The sequence below is a fragment of the Giraffa tippelskirchi genome, chromosome 1 (assembly GCF_054371585.1).
Source record: "Giraffa tippelskirchi isolate mGirTip1 chromosome 1, T2T-mGirTip1v1.2.pri, whole genome shotgun sequence".
Taxonomy (NCBI): domain Eukaryota; kingdom Metazoa; phylum Chordata; class Mammalia; order Artiodactyla; family Giraffidae; genus Giraffa; species Giraffa tippelskirchi.
Window position 1 is genome coordinate 187001594 of NC_137275.1, and position 14140 is coordinate 187015733.

Here is a 14140-nt window from a genome sequence, read left to right on the forward strand (position 1 = left end):
GTGGCCAGCAGCTGAAGTGCTGGGGTGGCAGGATGTGTGGGGGAAACGGAGGCCCCTCTCCTGGATACCCTTCTCTCTACCAGGAGAGGCGGGGAGGACCTGAGGTCTTCCAGTTGGTCTCTCCAAATAGCTCCCTGGCCTCTCTAGCAGGACGGAGAGGTGGGTGCTGAGGCCAGGGAAGCCCAGCCCAGCCTGGCCTCCCCCTCACTCCCAGCCTCCCCGTCATTCCTCCCCAAGTCAGCTCGGCCAGTGGTTTGTTTAAACAAAACAATAGCAACCTAGGCTGGCTGTTTCTTTTCAATTCCCCACAGGCTTGGGTCCCACCCAGAGTGATAAACAGGCCTCTCTCCGGGTGCAAGCACAGGGAGGGGGCGAGGGTGCGGTAGGCCCTGGGCCTGTAGGGTCAGAGCAGTGTGGAAAGTCTGATCGCAGCCTCCACGAGGGTGGGGAGGCTCTCCGTCCCCTCCCTTTCACCCTGGGGAGTCTTTTCTCATCGGCCTGCTGGGGCCGGCTTGGCAAGGACATATGCAAACCCTTAGTAACACTGGCGGCCCTTCCTGCCTGCCTTCCCCTGCCCACCACCCCTGAGATCGGCTGAGGCAGCTGCCAGGGGCTGTGAGCAGACAGCACTGATGGCCTGGAGAGCCTAGAGGGTCTCTCTGGACCCTGTCCTTGGACAGATGCTGATCCTTGTTGGCAGGAAAAGCACCATGGAAAGTTCTGAGAAAGGGCCAGGCGGCAGAAGGGCCCCTGAGTGTGGTCAGCTCGGCTGGTATTTATTCAAGTTGGGTTGGGAATTGGCTAAGCTCCCGTTTGGCCATCAACCTTCCCTAACTGCTCTGTCCTCAGGGGCTTAAAGTTTCTACCACAGAACTAACACCTGGTGGGGGCCTTAGCAAACCAGATCCAAGGGTGAGCAAGTTGAGTCCCCAAAAGAGCTCAGACAACATGTCTAGCACCACACGAGTGGTGAGTGAGCAAATGCCAGAATGTTCTAGGAGGAGGGGGCCTCAGACCCTTTGACCTTGGACCCACAGTACTCCTTCTAAGACACTGTGACAATCCCATTCCTTCTCTAGGAGGTGTTTTGGGAAAAGTGAAAGGCTTAGTTGCTCAGTCGTGTCTGACTCTTTGCGACCCTATGGACTCTAGCCTGCCAGACTCCTCTGACTATGGGATTCTCCAGGCAAGGATGCTGGAGTTGGTAGCCATTTCCTTCTCCAGGGGATCTTCCCAACCTAGAGATTGAACCTGGGTCTCCTGCAATGCAGGTAGATTCTTCACCATCTGAGCCACCCACCATTATGTATTTATTTTTTTTTGGCAGTACCCTGTGGCATGCAGGATCCTTGTTGCCTGATCAGGGATTGAACATGCACTCCTTGCATTGGAAGTGTGGAGTCTTAACCATTGGACCACCAGGGAAGTCCCAGGAAGACGATTATTAATGTATACAGATATTACCCGGCTAGTGGAGGACAGGGAGGCCTGGCATGCTGCAGTCCGTGGGGTTGCAAAGAATTGGACTTGACTGAGTGACTGAACAGCATTACCTGGAGGACTGGGGCTCCTGTGGCAGTGATTACGCACCCCCTCACCACCCCCGTCCCATGTGAAAACATGAACTCTCCTAAAGCATCATCATGGCTTACAGTGTCACATGTCACCTTAGAAAGCTGGAAAGTCACCTTAGACAGTTGGAAAGCTCTGGAGATGGAGAAAATTTGGGAGAATTTTGAAGAGAAGAGGGAAATCTATTATTCAGAGGAGACTGGGCTGAGGGAAGTACCCTGAGAGTGGCAACAAGCTCAGCATTTGAGGACCAGACCCCACACCTGTTAAGCCTGAGCAGAGCAGAGCTTTGGCAGAAGAGCCTCGCTGGGGGGGCTTCCTTTTGTTCCCCACTACCCCACTCTTGGCCCCCAGGTGTGCTGCTCCTCTTTAAGACTGGCACAGACAAAACTTCCTTTCCCTAACTATAGCTGAGACAGGTGGACATTTTCAAAAGGAACTTGTCTGAATGATGATTCTTAAAAGGGAAATAATGACAGAAATTACACACAGCATGAAAATAGTTGGACTGCTAATCCTCAAGAACACTGAGAAGACTGGGATGGGTATTCTGGGATTTCAGGATGGGAGCACCAGAGGTGTTTGGTCAGTGTGCTTGGGAGGATGTCCTGGGCCCTTCTAAGTCACAGGGACCCAGTGGCCTTGGGACAGCAACTCCTTTCCTTATCAGCATCCTCTGGAAATGCGAAACCCAACACTCAGCATCCTCTTAGCAGGGGGAGAGGAGGAGGTGGGAAATTGCTGAGTTGAACCCTTAAATGCTCGGGATATAAGACAGTCTCCCCTCTTTCTTAGATTCTGGTGCTTGATGTGTGCATATGTGCATCCATGTGTGTGTAAATGTGCATGTGTGTGCATGAAGCGCGTGTACAGAGCTAGCTGGCACACAAACTGACACATACTATTCTAATCACAGAGAAGAAGCTCAACTCTCTGGACCCTATGGAGGAATTTCCTGGTTTATAGAACATGAGACTTTCCTTCCAGCTCTCTCCCACCTCAGAACCCATCCTGTCTTGTTGAGCTAGTTTGAAACTAACACGTGAGATGTTTAAGAAGAGCTGGGGCTCGACAGGGAATTGCAGCAACCTCATTTCATGGACCAGGGTGATGCAGGCTATCTCAGCCAGGGTTGTTCTGACTGGGGCTTGTCTCAGGGCAAGTAAAGAACACAGTGCTGGGCTTTCCTGGTGGCTCAGAAGTAAAGAATCCACCTCGCGAATGCAGGAGACACGGGTTCAATCCCTGACCCGGGAAGATCCCACATGCCATGGAGCAACTAAGCCTGTGCACCACACTGCTGAGCCTGTGCTCTAGAGCTGGGGAGCCACAATTACTGAGCCCATGTGCCCTAGAGTCCGTGCTCTGCAACAAGAGAAGCCTCTGCAGTGAGAAGCCCGAGTACCACAACTACAGAGTAGCCTGCTCTGTGCATGCTCGCCACAACTAGAGAAAAGCCTGAGCGGCAACGAAAACCCAGCACAGCCTAAATAAATACATAAAATTATTAAGAAAAACCCAACGAAACACAATGCTGGAAGATGACAGCTGCCCCCCATCCCATCTTACATTTGTAACGAGCTTTTAGTATTTATTCTCCAGGGTACTGTCCAATCAATGGATCTGACAGCAGCTCTTGTATGGGAAGGGCAGAGATTGGTCTCCCCATTTGACTGGAGAGAAACCCAGAGAAGCTTCAGCTTCTCAAGGACAGGGGCTGTATCCTTTCCATCCTTTCATCCTCTCAAGACACTTGGCACACAGGAGGGGTAGTAGATGTTCTCAGTGTCCCGGCCCATGCCCTGGCTCACTGGCTCCACCTTCAACCTGTTTCTCCTGGTCCCAGGGCCAGCACCAGCCTCCAGAGCTTGCTTCACCCCCAGCCCCTATGCATCAGGGCAGATGTGCTGGGGTGTTAAAATTCCCTGGCAACAGCTCTTAACCAACGACTGATGGGAATTTGTGTATAAGTGCTCCAGGAATCCACAGTGGAACTTGCATGCTCACGAACCTTCCTTTTCCTGTCTCACCCACTGCCTTACTAGTGCTCTCTTGTGTCCCCAGCAAAATGAACTACTTGTGCTAAAATACTTGTCAGGCTCTGCTTCTGGGGGACCCCAAGCTAAGACAGCTTTAAGGGTCCAATACACATTTGGAATGAAGGCTTTGTCCTTCAGAGGTGGCTGACTTTTAAAGAATTTTTTTATTTACTTATTTTTGGCGGTGTCGAGTCTTAGTTGTGGTTTCTCTCTGGTTGTGGAGTGCCATCTCAGTAGCTGTGGCATGCAGGCTTAGTTGCCTGGTGGCATATGGGATCTTGGTTTCCTGACCAGGAATTGAACCTGTGTCCCTTGCATTGAAAGGCAGAGTCTTAACCACTGGACCACCAAGGAAGTCCCTCGGTCTTAGCCTCTTCTGATGAGCCCACACTGCTACTGTCTGGACCTGGATCCTCCTCTCTTCCCAGGCCAGGCCCCAGAGTTCCCTGACAGAATTGGTCTCTGACATATTGTGTATGTGCTAAGTCACTTTAGTCATGTCTGACTCTTGCGTCCCCGTGGACTGTAGCCCGCCAGGCTCCTCTGTCCATGGAATTTCCAGGTAAGAATACTGAAGTGGGTTGCCATTTCCTTCTCCAGGGGATCTTCCCAATGCTGGGATGGGACCCTGAAATATTAAACCCTTGGAAAGCCACAAATAGTGAGCCATCTAGATGAAATTCACCTCAGTCTTTTATTTCTTGTTCCCTTGGGTACAGCCAGAGGGCTACATTCCCTGAGAATGGAGGGTCCAGAGATGCCCCCTGCCCCAGCCAGGGGAACCCCTTAGGTAAGGCCTCTGTGAGACGTGGTGGCCAGATTTGGGTAGTGAGGTCTGGAGGGTGGGGCAGGGGCCTGGTTCAGTGCTGCTGTCAAGAGGGAAGCTGGTCCCATTTCCTCACTTCCCTTCAACAACCTCCAGGCAACAGCCCACCCAACTGGGCATCCATGGAGGCCCCAGGTACTCGGGCTTGCTGAACCCCTGAGCAGAGGATCTGTGGCACGTTTCTGAGAAGATGATTTAATCTCTTCAACCACCTCTTCCCATCAGGGCAGGAGGATGCACTTCTCCTGCCTGGCTTCAAACCTCCGTCAGAGTGGGAAGTTTTACTTTGCGATCTTTGGGTCAGAGGGTGGGGTGCCCATCGAGAGAGTCCTGAACTTGAACGGTGAGGTATAGAAGGGTGTCATGCAGATAAGGGAGAGTAGAGGGAGAAATGAGCAAAACAGAGCACTTGTGGGGGGGTGGAGGGGGGAATGGAAAAGAAAGGAAAATAGGACAGAGTTCCAGGCTCTGACATTGGTACTGAACGAGTCTCTCCTTGCTGTCTGCACAGCTGCCTGCAAGTTGCCAAGTGGCAAAGGATCTAAGAAAAGGCACAAGACTGGAAAGTGCTACCAGCAATCTATGGATTCTGCAGTCAACAAGGGGTAAGTGAGGGGAAGGCACTGACAACTCCTGGTATCCAAGATCCTCCAGGGCTGTGGCTGCCAGGCCTCCTAACACCCGCCTGGAGAGGACCCCGCCAGGGAGACTGTGCCTGCTCCAAGGAGAAGCCTGTGATCCATTAATCCTGTGGCCTGCTTTCTTGCCCTGGGGCTGGGAAAAGGCGGGTTGGCCATTGAGGCGGGTGGAGTGGAATCCGTGGGAAGTGGTTAGAAGGAAGCACAGACCTGAGCCCTCCAGGGAGCTGAGTGCTTACAGACTCGAGGGTGTAGGATGGCCAGTTTTTCTTTGCACTAGTTTCCCTCAAGAAGTGTCAGCATCAAGGACCTGATAGACTTCCTTCTGGCATCTTCAAGGATAGGGTGGTTGCATGGCAAATTTCATCATTAGAAAATGCCCACGGATGGCCAGCAAATTCTGGTATAACATACCAACTGGCAACAGGACCCTTGGGTTGTGATTCCTAGTTTGGCTTCAAATCTGGAGTCAGTTACTTCCCTGCGTCTCCAGATGCCAAAATGGGTTGGGGCGAGGTGGGGTGTGGCTGATGTGCTTCTTGGAGTAAGTAGTTACCCGGATGGGAGGGACTTCACCTCTCTCCACGTCTCTGGGTTAAGAGGCAAGATTTCCCAATGCCAGGGTCAAAGTTGCTTGTGTCTAACAAGTACAGGTTGTCCAAGTCTTTTGTTCCAGGTCATGTGGAGGTGCGCGTGGTTCCCAAAGAAGCCACGCTGTCTTGCACCTGTGTGTATGTGACAGTATTGAGCATAGAGTTGGCCTCAAGGGATGCTGGCTGGGGAGATGGGTAGATTCAATGAATGAGAAGGTCTGTGAAATAGAAATTAAGACACATTTTATGGTATTGAGGAATACATGATCTAGTGGGGCAGAGGTACTGTCAAAGAAATAACTGTATTATACATCTAAATAATTGCAGTCTATAGGAAATCCTGGAGGAGGATAGAAGAAGGAAATCGCAACTGCTTGGGGTCAGTAATCAGGGAAAGCTATTGAAAGGAGGCTGTACTCCATCTGGGCTTTGACGGGTGTGTAGGAGTTTTCCAATTTTCTAGTGGACTGGATAGGGGAAGGAAGGGGCATTTTAAGTTGAGGAAGTTTCATAAGCAATGCATAAATATGTAAACAAGGCATGAAAAGAACAGGTGGGTCTGGAAGAAGCTCAAGTTAAGGCTTGAAATGTAGGCTGGGGTTAAGCTTCAATGGCTGGCAATGCTTCAGATATCTGAGAATCGAAGCCATCAGCAATTCAAACTTTGGGTCCACAGACCCCAGGCAAGACTTTTTCTATTTTCCACATGCTGAGCAACTGTGTCCCAGGAGCCTCATTGAAGTGGGCTGGTCAGCTGCCTCTCTGGTCAAGAAAGAATCTGGGTGGGACTAGGCTCTGGGACAGGGCCCACATGGCAGGTCAGATCTAGATGGAGCTGAACCCTGTGACCATGGCCTCACTCAGAGCAGGTAAGTATGGGACCCTCAAACTCCAGCCCATCCCTGTTGTGGACTGTTACTTTTTCAGTTTTTGGTCATGAAAGTATAGTATGTTCATTACAGAAAAAATCTAAAACTCAGGAAGAAAAAAACTAGAGAGAGAAAGAATCCCCAGGATCACTCTGCATAGAGATAATGGCCCTGAGAACATCAGGGTTCCCTTCTTTGCATTTGGGTCCCAAAGCTTCTTGTTACACAAGTGTCAGCTTTGAGCCTGTTATCCCTTCTGGGGTCGGCATTGGCTGGATGCCCATCTGCTTGGGAAAACTTTCCCTAGTTGCTCTGAGTCTCTGAAGCTCAGAGACTGGTTTGGACCTCAGGAGATGGTGGACTGCCCCCCTCTTTGACTCTGGCCTGCTACAGGTCACCCATTCTCTGGATGTAGCATCAAGATAGGGTTAGGAGGAGAGTGGGAAGGAAAAAAGGGAAAAAGAACACAATGTAGGGTCTCATTAAACCTGTCCCACTTAGAAACAGTCAAGAAATATTAAGATAGATTGAGAGCAAATATCATGAGTTGATAGCTAAATATAATTATTATGCATCAGTGTCAGCTTAGGCTAAAGACTGCCATTTCCAGACACATGGAACAAACACAGAAGCTTTCAATACCAACAACAGGTTGCCAGAACGCTTCACTTATTTGAACTCATGTAGGGAATTGGGTATTTTTCATAAGAACATTTCCCTGATCTCTCAGATGTTATATTTTTAGCTCCCCAACTCCTTTCATTTTAACTATTATATCTTGGATAGTGATCTTATTAAAACACTAGTTCTCATGTTCAACACACACACACAAATATACACACATGGAGAATACCTTCTGTAATTTTAAACACCATGGAGATATACTCACAGTGAATAACCAATTTTGCACCTTGCAACAACACAAGACTGCAACGTTCAAAAATAAATACAAAGAACGGGCCATTCAGCCTTCTACCTGCTCTAACCTCCTCCAGGTCCAATAATTTAATATAGACATCACGGTCAGTACATAAAGACAGGGGAACCACCTCCTGCAGGGCACCTACAATGAGGCGGGCATTTTGCCAGCATCTTGGCCCAAGTTAGCTCACTCCAGTCCCTGCCTTGTAGCCCATTTGCTGCTAAGGGGACCATCCCCCACCATTGGGAGAATGGAAGTCCTCAGTCCTGCTGAGAGAGGCGAGCTTCGTGTTCTGGTGTCTGGCTCCGCAAGAACCAGGGATTTGGTGCCGTGGGGTTAAAGCAGGGATCAGTGACTGAGCTGTTAACACAGCCGTTCCAAAGGGCAACCTGGGCTCTGGTCCAATGTCATTACCTATTAGCCGCATGACTTTGAGCAAGACACTTAATTTCCTAGCGTCTTAGTCTCCATACCTGTAAGGTGGCGACGATAATGATACCTGCCCTGGTTTCCTCACAGGCTCGTGAAGACGAAATTAGGAAATGGGATAGTATGAGATCCTGTGGTGCCATCTGAGTGTAGGGGTCATGACAGGCCCCCTTTCCCTGGGGTTCAGCGTGGAAGGAGAGGGCCGAGGTCACTGTTGCCCAGGCTGAGTGGGGAGGGGACACTGCCCCCAGCTGCCGCTTGCTCAGAACCCATCCCACTGGCTCTCTTTTGCTGTAATCGGCTCAGGAAGCCTCCTGGCAGGGTCAGCCTCATGAGGCTAATGGTGCACCGTGGGCTCGGAGATTACTCAGCTGTGAATGTGGGGCCTGTCCCGCTGGGCCGGCACTCGCCCGGCTGTGCAGAGCGCGTGGCACATGATGTTTATTAATATGCCTTGATGAGGAGCATTAGTGTCTACTAATGACACCATCTGAGCCTGGCCTCCCTTCTCCCGTTTCTCTCTCTTCCCCTTCCTGTGGAGACACACGCCCGCTCACATAGAGATGCCGGCCCCCGGAGGAGGGACAGAAGGCACAGTTGTCCCCCACACCCTGGGAAGGCAGGGGCTGGGATGGGGGTCCAGTCACAGGGGTCAGACAGAGGATCCAGGATAGGGGAGAAAGTAGGGTGCCGCTGGCTCGGGGGTCAGGTGGGAACCTGGCCAGAAAGTGCTTGGTGATGGGAGCAAGGGAAACAAAACAGTGGCAAGACTTTTCCAAAACTGGTGGGAAGGATGGGGAGCGGCAAGGGTGAGACAGGAGACGATGCAGCTGGGGAGGGGCTGGCCCTGGCTGGGAGCAGGAGGGAGGGGGACTAGAGGGCAGGGCTGGGATGGCAGGGGGTAGGGGGTGGGAGGAGGGGTGAGAGCCAGAGGAGGGGGCTCTGTGAGTTATGTTCCCTCAGCCACACACATGCACAGCCCCCACTGATGCACACACACTCATACACCCAACATGTGCACTTGCGTGCATACTCACGTATACATGCTCACACAGCCTTCAACTCACACACACACTTGTGCACATTCAATCACACATGTCCTCACGTGCTCACATATACGTGTGTTCAGTCACACACATGCTGGCATACACACATGACACGCTTATTCAATGCACACTCACACACATCCCCCCACCTACACACATATTCACACATGCCCACACACAACACCCTCAGATACACTCACTCACGCTCACATATACATGAGTGTCATACACATAGAGCCCTCCACCTCGCACATTTATCCAACACATATATACACATAACGCACACACACACATGCTTATACATGTACACACTCACATACACACTCATACATATACACTTAACACACATTCACACACACTTACACATATGCACATTTGCAAGGCACTCATACACACACACAGACAACGCTTCCACACACTCCCTCTCCCAGGCAGCCTCTCACTGGTGGGTATGTCAGGGATAGAACATGAAGGGAGCATCAGGGTGGGGGGCGTTTGGGGAGGGGGCCAGTGGTGGTGAGGCTACAGTGTGGACCGTGGGACTATGAGAAGCGGGGTGTGGGAATCTCCAGGCCTTTGGCAGGAGACCAGGACTGAGAGATGACTGATTAGGACTGAGGGCTGTGAGTAAGAACTGAGCTGTTCTCTGTTACTCTCCAGAGTCTGAGGGCCAGAGGGGTGGGGACACAGGAAGGAAGGGGAGCTGGGGCAGGAGAGGGGGTCAACTAGGAGTGAGGGGTGTCCTGGCTCTGACCCCTGCCCTCCTGCCTGTTGTGGTGGGATGTGGCAGGCTGGCCTCCCGCCTGTAGCAGTAGAACAATTAGGAAACACTGCAGTTAATCCTGAAACAAACAGGGCTTGAGAAAATGCAGCCAGCCCGAGAGGAGGAAGCTGCAGGGCTACCTCCTCAGGCCGGCCCTTATCAACCTCATCTCTAATCTCCAGCATCTAGTCTTTCTGGCTGGATGGCTGCAACCCCAGAAGAGGGACTGGGGAGACCAGTAAGCTGGGAGGAGGTGACCTGCCCAGACCTTTTCTCCCCAACCCCAGTTGGGCAGAGGGGGTCCAGCAACCCCCTAACTGCCCCCTGGCCCGGGGAGGAGTGCTCCAGGGCTTGTGAGTGGTCAGGGGGAGCACCGGTGTCTAGAACACTCCCTGGGTGGTTGTGAGAGCTACGTGGGGGCTCCCCCAGGTTCACCGGGTAGGGATCACTGACGGCCAAGGAGGCTTCTCTTAGCATCTGGCTCAGCAGTTTCCTCTGGACCCTGACCTTCCTGCCCCTTCCATCTACTCTCTTTTTGCCTATATCTCCCCTCCTCCCCTTTCCCGACTGTTCTGCTGTCTACCACCAACCCGGAAACAGCCAGCTGTCTCTGGGCTCCTCTGTCCTGGCCATGGACCAGCTCTGGGATGCGGTTGTCCTAGAACCCATGCCCCAGAGGCTTGTGGGTCCTCAGTCAGGCTTCTGGGATCAGCTGTGTTCCCCTCCTTTGCCCTATTTTCAGTTCCACACTTGGCTTCAGGAGAAAGATAAGGCTTTGTCTATACTTTGGGGTCTCTCTCTCCTTCTTCACCAAAGGGCCCAGGCCCAGGGTGCTGCCTTGTGAAAAGGAAGGGAGGAAGGAAGGAGAAAAGAAAAGAGAGAGGGAAGGAAGGAAGGAGAGAGGGACTTTCTGGAAGGAAGCTTGAGGATCAAGACTTTTGAGTAAGAAAAAATGCTGGCAAGGTATGGAGGCTCCTAGAAACCCCGGGATCCTTAGAGACGGTGACAATAAGCAGAAACAGTCTATCTCATTCAAATCACGTCTTGCTCTTTTCAGAGAGTCTGACAGTGAACTTAGCCCCAGTCCCCGGGCCCCTTGCTGCTCAGAGAGGCAGCAGCATCACGTGGGAACTTGTGAGAAATGTGGGATTTGGGGCCCCACCCCAGATATGGTGTGAATCAGGATCTTTCTTTTAACAAGAACTTGTGGTGATTCGCGTGCACACTTGTCTCAGAAGCGCTGCCCCCGAGGCCTGCTCCCAGGGCCCGGCGTCTCTGGACTGGGAGCCTAGGGTCCGAATCAGAGCTGTGGTGGCAGCAGTGGTGACATAAGCCCTTGTTCCTGACAGTGTCCCCTTTCTGGTCTCTTCCAGGCTCAGGAGCACCCCTCACCCTGCCCCCAGGGGAGGGGATCATACTTTCCCGGGCAGGACCTGCCTGACCTTCAGGTGCCAAGGTGACCCCAGCTCTCAAGGCAGACTATTTGGACTGGTTGGGCTCCCAAGCGGTCACAGGAGGTAGAGAGGGGTTGGGGCCCAGCCAGCACTGGGAGACACGAGGCCTGGTAAGCACCCCCTTCTTCCCTGCACCCCTGCTTGGAGCCATGAAAAGCAGACCCAGTAGGTGAGTCTTGGTGTCACTCACTATTCGGAACCTTTGAGTTTCTGGCCTTGGGCAAGACAGCCCCTCTTGCTGGAGGGGGCCCTGAGGAGCCACATCTGGGTGCACTGTTTGCTAGGTGATCTCCAGGGTGTTGGATACACACCCACTGGTGCTTCCTTCTTCCCATCCTGCTCCCCACTCCCAACCCTATTTGAGGAGGGGGTAATTTTTATTCCCGAGGTGCTTATTTATTTATTATTATGTTTTGGCCAAGCCGTGAGGCTTGTTGGATCTTAGTTCCCCCACCAGGGATAGAACCTGGACACTTGGCAGTGAAAGCGCAGTGGACTGCCAGGGAAGTCCCTCTCCAGGTGTTTAGAAATCTCTGGGGAGGGAGGAGGCAAGAGAGCACTGCTCATGGACTTCTCGGGTAGTCTAGTGGTTAAGAATCCGCCTGACAGTGCAAGGGACATAGGCTTGATCCATGTCTGGGAAGATTCCACATGCCATGTGGCAACCAAGCTCTTGTACCATGACTACTGACCCCATGTGCTCTAGAAGCCTTGATTGGCAACAAGAGAAGCCACGGCAATGAGAAGCCTGTGCATTGCAACTAGAGAGTAGATCTTATTCACCACAACTAGAGAATGCCTGCACACAGCAACGAAGACCCAGTGCAGCCCAAAATAAATATAATAAATACATACATAAATTAAAAAAAGAAATCGACAACTCAAGAAGTTTTGAAAAAGAGAGAGAGCAAGCATTGCTCTTTCCTGCAGTCTGAGGACCAGAGGCGGGTGTGTAAGGTGGCTCAGGAGGCTGGTGGGGGTCTGCACTTGTGCCCTGGTCCTAGAAGCAGGCCTACAGCCAAGTGCCCCCCTCAGCTCTCCTTCTTCGCAGATACCCAAGCAAACTTGCTATCACTGACCAGCTTTCAGGGTTACCCTCGTCTTTCTCTCCCTACCTCCTGTGCCAAGGCCAAGGGAACAGTGAACACAGCCCATTGGGGACAAGCAGTTGTCAGCCCAGCCCTGAGCTTACTCTCATTCTATTGTGTCACCTTTTACAGTGCCTGACAGGCAAATGCCAATCTGGGGAGCTTGGCAATCATGATGAAAAAACACCCAAGACTGAGCTTAATGAACTCCACCTTGATCTCCTGGTTGGTTCCATCGATCTCTGGATTGCTTGGGAACTAATATGACCCCAGGGAGAGGAAGGGAAAGCTATGATTCCCTCCAGCAAGGCCAAGTGCACTGGGTCACTATGCTGCCCCTTTAGTGGCGTTACCTGTTAAGGGTCACTCAGCCCCAGAGGCTGATTGGGTGGGAGGTCTGTGTGGAGGACCATGGCTGCCTATGGACTGGGTGTCCACCCTCCTCCCCAGCAGGTGGAGAGCCAGGCTCGGGGCAGTTGTCGCTCTTGGCTGTCGGCCCAATCAGGATCATCGTTGCTCTCAGAGTGTGTTGAAATGGTCTTTGCACAACCTTGAGGAGGGCTCAGCAGTTCCAGGTGACAGTGCCCAGGGCCATGAGGAGAGGGGAGGAAAGAGGATGGGGTGACAGCTGGGAAGGAGCCCAAAGGGGGTCAAGGAGCCCTCCACAGCTTCTGACTCCCAAGGCTCCCGGGCTCTCCCAGGGCCTCCTTCCTGCCTCCACCCATGAGTCTGGACCTCAGAGGCCCTCCACCCTAGGAGTCTGGGGTTTCGGGACACCAGGCCAATCCCTAGGTTATGCCACAAGAAGCTGAGGTAAACCTCCCTGGAACTTTTTGCTGTGAGCAGTTAATTGCTCTGGCATCTGAGGCTGCAGTACACAAGCAAGGGGCCCTTAATGAAAGCAAATGACAGCTGATTAATCTGCCAGCTCTAGCCCCGCTCCTCTCAGTGGGGTCTGGCCACGCTCCATAGCCTCGGTGGCCTGCACCAGCAGGGTGGGCTCCAGTCTATTACCACTGGCACTTCCAGCCCTCATGGGGGAGAGGGCCAGCTCCCGCGCCTCCTCTGCCCTCCTGAGCCAGCTGTCCTATCCTGTGTGAGGGGCTGGCCCTGAAGGAGAGGGCTTGGTCCCGCTGGAGGCTGTCCCTGGTGACCCCTCGGGAAGGGGGCAGAGAGTGGCCCAGTGAGATTGCTGTGAAGGGATTACATTTAGAAGGTAAGTGGGGGCATGGCTAGACATGTAGCTGGCTTTTCAGTTATTCTCTGACTGTGGCTTTGAGAAAGCAGTCAGGCCATTGGATCATTTGCACCGGGGAAGAGGGCAGAGGGAAGAATCAGGGCTAGGGGAAAGTCTCTCTCTCTACCCCAGTTCACCTGCCCTGGTTCCAGGCTAATTGCCAGGGAAGCCCACACTGACTAAGCTCCTGCTAGGTGCCAAGTGTTGTGTCCACGGGAAGGTGGCTTACAGTCTGACGGGGACACGAGAGAAAAGAGGTAATGACAGGTGCCATGAGTGCTAAGAGGATTTGCAGAGGGCGCCTAGAGTGGGGCATGGAGGGCTTCCTGGAGGAAGTGCGAATTCCTTTCCACCTGATAGTGGTGCTTGACAGGGGAGGGGGAGGTCCATACTTCTGGACTCCGGCTGTGAGGCCTGGGCTCTTCCAGAGCCTCCTTATCAGAAGCCCCAGGCCCTTATCACCTCCTCCTTAAACTGCTTGATCCTCCCCTTGGGCTGCCTGGTGGCTGGGGGATTGAGGACTAGGGATGAAGGAACCGGAAAGGAAGTGAGTATCTGGCCACGAGTGGAGGCTACTGGTCTTGTCCTGGGCAGGAACCCCTCTTGGGAAGCAGAAGCAATGATCCCTTTGGGGGAGAAAACCCCTCAGTATCTATAGCAATAA

The 14140-nt window shown here is 52.5% G+C and overlaps 1 protein-coding gene across 2 annotated transcripts in view; it reads right to left on the bottom strand.

Moving 5' to 3' along the window:
• Positions 1-14140, bottom strand: part of PEBP4 (phosphatidylethanolamine binding protein 4) — a 227137-nt gene that overhangs the window by 17043 nt on the left and 195954 nt on the right. The window lies entirely within an intron of this gene.